A 7,437-nucleotide genomic window follows, 5' to 3' on the forward strand; every position below is an offset into this window, starting at 1 on the left:
CATACCCCAGCCGGACAATAAACCGGCCAGGAGCTAGGGAACTGCCATGGGGAGCCGGATGGGGGGTAGGCCACAGAGAAGCGGGGCCTCGATTACCAGCGGCCCCGACAGAAGACATGGACCGAAACGCTGAGAATAAGCCTGGCCTGACATGAAGTCTCCCCTCATACCCAACCCCCCCCCCCTTCCCTGGGGGAGGGACACCTGCCAAAACGAAGGCCTCAGGGGAAGGTAAGCAGGCCTCCATGGGGGATATTCACATGGGAAAACCTGAGAAGGGGGAGGAGGAATGGTGCCTGGGGACAGAGAATACTCACCTAGCGTTTTCTGCCCCCCTGGCTCCAGCCAGGTCACCAGCTTCGGTGTGTTACCCCTTGGTGAGGGTAGCTACACCCGTAGCAGAGGGGACTTAGCGGAGGCCGGACCTGGTGACCCGAAAGCTGGCGGGATACAGAGGCAAGGGCGTGAAAAAGAAAAAAGAAAACGAGGTTATCCCAACTCAATAAGGGGATCAACTGAATACCCCTGAAGAGAAGGAAAGACGGGCGCCAACAGGACTGTGATAATATAAAGAAGTAGGTCACTAGAAGGAAGTAGGCAGCTCAAATTAGTGTAAACAGAGTTTAAACACTAAGTCAATGAATATAAAACAGAAAAAACTGAATCCGTAACCCGTGAGGTAAAGGAAACGACCCCGGGAAGGAGAAGGATGAGCGCCAAATTTCCAATCTGTGATATTAAATGCAAATAGATATATATATAGAAGTGGTCAATGTATAAAACCAAGTGATAAATAATAAAAGCTGTTAGAGCTTTTCCACTCACTTCACAAGGGGGGTCACCTCCAGGATAAACTCAAGACACCCGGGGTGATGCCCCCCTGATCCGAGGTCGTTCGCAGAATGGTAAAAATCCAGGTGCGTGGACCAAATCTGCGGTGAAGATGGAAACAGCAGGCGGATCCTTTACTTCAAGAAAATGTCTCTTTAATGAGAATAAAACAAGCTCAACGCGTTTCGGGGGTCCATATAAAATCCCCCTTCCTCAGGAGCAAATAGATAAGGTGGGTAATTGTCTGCAGATACATATATACCAAATGAACGAATCAAAACAAGTCAAAAATCGGCGCCAAAAAATAGTGGGCGTGGCTACAGAAATGACATCACCCACAGTGACCTCAAAGGTGTAAAAAGTAATCTATAATAGTTTCATAGTAGTTCCTTTAGGGGACAAATGATATTGCAAGAATCCAATAGTATCTAAATCAAACATAGAAGATATATATATAAGAATTCCGAACTGAATTAGGTAGTTGCCGGAAAAACCGGATATGACGTCAGTGGAACGCATAAGATTTGCATAGAGGTGCTCCATCTGGCCTTAGATTGCATCTAGATGACAAATCCATACACATACATACAATACAATTAACACGACAGGCTACCCTACATAGAGACATATATCACCTCTCAGAAGGGGGGATAGTGAAGGTTGTAGCTCCGCATCAGTAAACCAGAGTGGAAGGAGGGGCGGGACCTATGGAACGCACACAGTGACGCGTGCGTTCCACTTGGACAAACCGGAACTCCAGGAAGACATGTGAGGCCCCAAGGAAACTCTGGCGACCGTAGAACGCACGCGGGTCGGCGTGCGCTCCATTCTGCTGCCAGACCGGAAGTCCGCAAATAAAGCGCCGGAGCTTGGAATGGTGGGAGGCCCCATGGGATACATGACGTCAGTGGAACGCATGCTAGGCGGCGTGCGTTCCACCTGCCGTCGGTCCCCAACAACGTATTGGATTGGGGCAAAAAAAAAAAAAGGGGGGGGGCTAGTGCCCCTATGATTGAATCTCAAGGATGCTCACATGTACATGCAAACTGTACACATATATATATATATATATATATATATATATATGTGTATGCAGAACAACATACAAGATAATGGTAATAATAATGTGTAAGAAGATATATATTAATACCTAGGGAAGACAAAAGAATACCTATATAAAAACACATATTTAAAAAACTATAATTAATACGTAAAATGAGAGATGAAAAATAATAATAATAATAATAATAATAATAATAATAATAATAATAATAATAATGATATGTATTATGGTACCTATAATTCTAACAAGAAAATATAATTATAATTAAAAATATAATTATAATTAAAAAAGGGGAGGGGTTTATCTCTACATATATATACATATAAATTAAATATAAACATATTAAAACTATTCCTAATGTTTTATAATGTTTCACAATTGGATTAAATTAATTATATATATAAAATAGATTTCATAAAATAATTACTGTGGGGGAAGGGTTATGAGATATTTTATTAAATAGACTTTTAAATGAAATTGTGTATAAAACTAAAAAATGGTTGGCAGTGTTTAAAACATGGAACAAAAAGAGGTCAGTAGTTTGCATATTCTAGTGATTCATTTAGGCGTATATTCGAACGGTGTTCGTTCATACGTTCCCTCAATGACTGGATAGTACGACCCACGTATAAAAGATCACAGGGGCATTGTAGTAGATAAACGATGTTAGTGCTACTACAAGACATATTTTGTTTTAAAATTACGTGTTCTCTTGGGTGGGGTAGGGTAAGTTGTTCACCACAAACATTGATCATAGCACAACACATACACCTTTTAACGCCACATTTGTGGGGACCAGTACAGTTCTTAGGGCTAGGTTTTTCCAAGCCGAACATGGAAGGATTAAGACATGGTTGTGTTGTCGCTTTACTCACTCCAGTGGCTAATTTAGGACAAGATGGGGCCAAAATGTTCTTCAAAGTCTGAGCTCTCTTAAAGATTAATTTAGAGGTTCTGGGGATAGATGTACCTATAATAGGGTCTTTTAACAAGATGTTCCAGTGTTTATTCATAATTTTCCTGATGTCATTATGCCGTGTATTATAGCGGGTGATAAAATTAAGACTAAATTGTTTCGTGTCATTTTGTTCACTGACAATTTTCTTTTTCCCTTTTAGACTTTCCGTTTGTGAAAATTCAAGGGCCCTTCTCATTGATTCGTTTACTAATTTGTTTGGGTAACCTTTATTCAGAAATCTTTGTTTCAAAATGGTTAGTTGTTCCTTACACATGATATCGTCTGAACAGTTCCTACGAATTCTACGCATTTGGCTGTAAGGGATGTTGTTACGCCATTTTGTGTGATGACAGCTTTTATAATCTAGATAGCTGTTCATATCGACCTTTTTAAAATGCGTTTTAGTGGTTATTTTATTATTACTGATTTCTAGTTCCAGATCCAAAAAGATGGCCTTAGTACGATGATGTTCCAATGTGAGAGTAATGTTCCAATCATTTTTATTCATTTGTTCGGTAAATTCTACAAGAGATGACGAATCTCCATTCCAAATCAGGATGATGTCGTCTATGTATCTCTTATAGAACATAATATTGGGATGTGATAAGAGGCCAAATTTCTCCTCAAACGCACCCATAAATATGTTTGCATAGGCGGGGGCAAATTTAGTCCCCATTGCTGTCCCTTTACACTGTTTATAGATTACATCCTGAAACATAAAATAATTGTGATGAAGTATAAAATGTATAGAGTCTAACACAAATGATTTTTGAGAGTTCGGCATCAAAGGGTCTAGACTTAGTGTTTGCTCTATTGCTCGAAGGCCTAAGGTATGCGAGATGTTACTGTAAAGAGAAGTGACATCTAGTGTGGCCCAATAGTAGGTGTCTCTCCATATAAAGGGGATTAGAGTAGTAATCAAATGCGAAGTGTCACGCAAAAAAGACGGCAGTTGTAAGACATATTTTTGCAATAAACTGTCAACGTAGTCGGATAGGTTGGATGTTAATGAACCCACACCAGAAATAATGGGTCTCCCTGGGGGGTTATTTACGGACTTATGCACTTTTGGTAAAAAGTAAAAACGTGATAACGTGGGATGGGGTTTTTTTAAAAAAACACGTTCTTTTGGGTGGGAACGCAGGCAGCTTGGAGACTGCCAGCAGCCCAGCTAAAGGAAAGAAAAAGAATAGGAAAAAAATAAATAAAAAAAATCAGTAGACCCGCAAAGCAGGGAGGTCTGCCTCCTATGGACAATAAGCTAAAACTGATTAGCTCAGTGTCTGCAGGAGGGGTATAGCTGAGAGGAGGAGCTAACACTTATTTTTATTTTTTTTTGCTTAGTGTCTCCTCCTAGTGGCAACAGCTATACCCATGGTCCTCTGTGTCCCCCCCAATGATACGAGCGACAAAAAAATAAATAGGCGGCACACTCCCTTTAAAGTCTATAGCAAAAGATTTGTAAAGATAAAAAACACACACATACACAAATATATACATACATAGCATTACAGATTTAGGCTAGGGCTACAGGGCTGTATTGCGTGACTTCTTGTTGCTGAAAAGTCCGGCACCATTCTTTATAATGATAGTCAATAGTGTCGCAATCCAACTTGGGTGGATTTTTCGCAGTCGAAGCATGTCGCCTTGTGACATCATAGAGTATTATTACAAAAAAATGACTTTTCAGTGACATGTTGCCGTGTAGCCTTAGCCTGAAGGACTGATACTGCAGATGATTTCTGTATATTACAATATGGGCACCTAGGCCAACACTGTAATAATGACATAACTGTTGAGCAAACGTGTGTGCAGCTATCTACTCTTGGATGGGCCAAGCTTGCCTGGTTATTTCAATGTGGTGACAAGCTACTTACACACCCGTCTAAAAGGGGCTTATCTCCCAACATTAGATTGTCAGTGTTAGCGGTTTTCTTCAGGCAGGTTTATGCTGGTATATGATGAGGCATCAGACCTCCAACCCGTGAATATTTCCCTGTGCAATGAATATCCGGTTTGAGTCTTTATGTTGAATGACACTGCACAGGTGCCTGAACAACAGTCTCATTGTCTCCAGGTTGGGCTTTGGAAGTGATAGAACCAATTCCTTCAGGCGTTGGATTTTCTGGCTTTGGTCACTAAATTTTATTGCTTCAATAAACTGGTCAAAATGACTATAAGGAAACAAAGGTTCTGGCAGCTCCCGGAAAAACAGCTTCAGTGCTCCGGTGATCACGTGAACGTCCTCCCACCGACCATCATCTAAGCTAAAGTTTTCATCATGATCCACTTTATAGCGTAACTTTTGAATGACTGCCAGGTTGCCGCTGATCCGGTACAAGCCATCAATGTCCAAACCTTGTTTCTCTACCACTTCAATTAAGTGGCTGACAAATTCGGGCACATCCCTCTTTTCCCGTTCACACAGCTGATGCAGATGACAGCCAAAGACCTGGTCGCGTATGTAACCTTTGTCTCGCAGGTACTGTAACGTTGGCCTTCTCTGCAGTAACTTCCTTAGCTTGGCCCTCACATTGCGGTCACTGTCTGAGTTTTGTCCAGAATTCTTCTTCTCATCTTTCATTCCTAACTTCTCGGTTGACCCAAATTCACTCAGTGACTCGTTCCCATTCTCTGAGGTGTAATCTGAGGATATGTGCATGTTCCTGCCAATGCTCTTGCTTATTGATGCAAACCAATCTTTGGTGATGGCCTCAGAGTCGTGATGAATTAGATACTCGCAACCATCGCGTGTTCTCAGTTCCATGACGTGTTTCTTACTAGACTTTTCCTTGGCGGCCCATCTGAGTGACGCTCCCTGTAGCCTAACCGTGTACTCTGGAACAGTGAACTGGGATTGCTGGATGTTGGACGAGAGGTTTTTTTAAGTCCTTGAAAAATGTCAATATTCCTCCCTCCAACACTGTCCAGGACGAGCTCCAGTTCTTCCTCAGCCTCCTTCCATTCTCAGAAATCTTGGCCTTGTGCAGAACTCCAGCTTTCTCTAGGCCTTTTTCCTATGTATCTTTCTGCAGGGAGAAGGATGCGACATTGTTCTGCCAGCTGGTAAAGGCATTGCTGTTCTGATCCAGGTCACTGTTCCCGCTTTGCAGTTCTGGAGAACTGAGCTCCGGCAGCTTCCACTGTGAGATGGAACTATCTGAGGTATAAAAATATGTCTTCCCAAACTGGTCCTGAGACTGCACCCATGTGTCACCACTGTAGTTATTGATATACAGTTTCTGTCCATCCTTGATCTGACAGGACCAGCCTGAGAACTGACCATCTGCTGGGGCTTGCTGGGGGGGAGGGGGGATATAATGTCCATCATAGTCGGCATCTGGGTATTTGTATATGGGGTCAGAATATTCAGGGTAGTCGGCTTCTGGAGTCGGGGGCCTTCTCTCCACTGATCCATAAGGGGAAAACATCGACTTCTCCACTGGAAGATGCAGCTCACTCTCTGGCGGCTCCCAAGATGTCTCTCCTGTCACTGAATTGTAGAAGTAGAACTCTCCACTGGATTCATCAAAATGTTTCTCCCACTCTGCATCTCCAGGCAGAGGGCTCAGGGAGGTTGGAGAGATGGGTGATTGAAGTGCCTCCTCTGCTTGGTCAAAAGGACAATCCCAAGTAGTCTCTCCAGTAGAACAGTTGTAGTAAAATGGTTGCCCACTCCCCTTATCCGTGTGCGTCTCCCAGTCCTCTATGGTGCTGGAGGAGTAGCGCTCCAGAGAGAAAGTTCTTTGCCTTGGCTCTTCACTAAGAAAGTTTTCCAAGTTGGCATAGATGGGAGATAGAGCATCTTCTTCATTAACCACCTCATGACCCGTTTTCACCATGTAGCCAAATCCTTCTGGTTGGTTTCCATCCTGTATGTAGCACTTCCTGTGTCTGTATCCAACGAAACCCATGATGCACTTCCCCTTTCTCTGCCATGGCTCCAGCACCGCACCTAACAGACTCAAACCGGATATTCATTGCACAGGGAAATATTCACGGGTTCGAGGTCTGATGCCTCATCATATACCAGCATAAACCTGCCTGAAGAAAACCCGCTAACAGTTTGGTGTCAGAAGGTGGGATCCACCAAAAAACTGTATCGGGTAAGTGATTCTATATTTTTATATATATTATTACTGCCCTATACTGTAAGAGTGGATTATTTGAACCCGGTAAGCGCTTCTGATAAGCGTCTCCCAGGAATCTGATATTCCTAAAGAAATAGAGGGATCTGAAGTCCCGCAGGAATCTGATATTCCTGAAGAAAAATGGGGTCTGTAGTCCCCTAAGCTGAAAAACAGTATTGTGTGCAACGAATATCCTTTGCTAAACCTGTATATTGCTGTATAGTTGCTTAAGCATTTTTAGTCGTTTTATATATATATATATATATATATATATATATATATATATATATATATATAGTTGAATTTTACTGTATAGACTGTGTATAGATTATTCAAAAAAAAGAGGGAGACCCCAGGTGTCCCAAAGAGGGAAGGAAGACAGTGCCTACCCAATGTGACCACAGTGGGGCACCCGTAAAAAGGTAACTCGTTACAAGCTCCGAGTGCAATAATGA

General features: G+C 42.3%; 1 pseudogene; it reads right to left on the bottom strand.

The window, feature by feature from the left end:
* Positions 1–1,380: 1,380 nt before the first annotated feature.
* Positions 1,381–6,766, bottom strand: LOC120986013 (annotated as a pseudogene).
* Between the last annotated feature and the right edge of the window lie 671 nt (positions 6,767–7,437).

Source organism: Bufo bufo, chromosome 1 (genome assembly GCF_905171765.1).
Source record: "Bufo bufo chromosome 1, aBufBuf1.1, whole genome shotgun sequence".
Classification (NCBI taxonomy): Eukaryota; Metazoa; Chordata; class Amphibia; order Anura; family Bufonidae; genus Bufo; species Bufo bufo.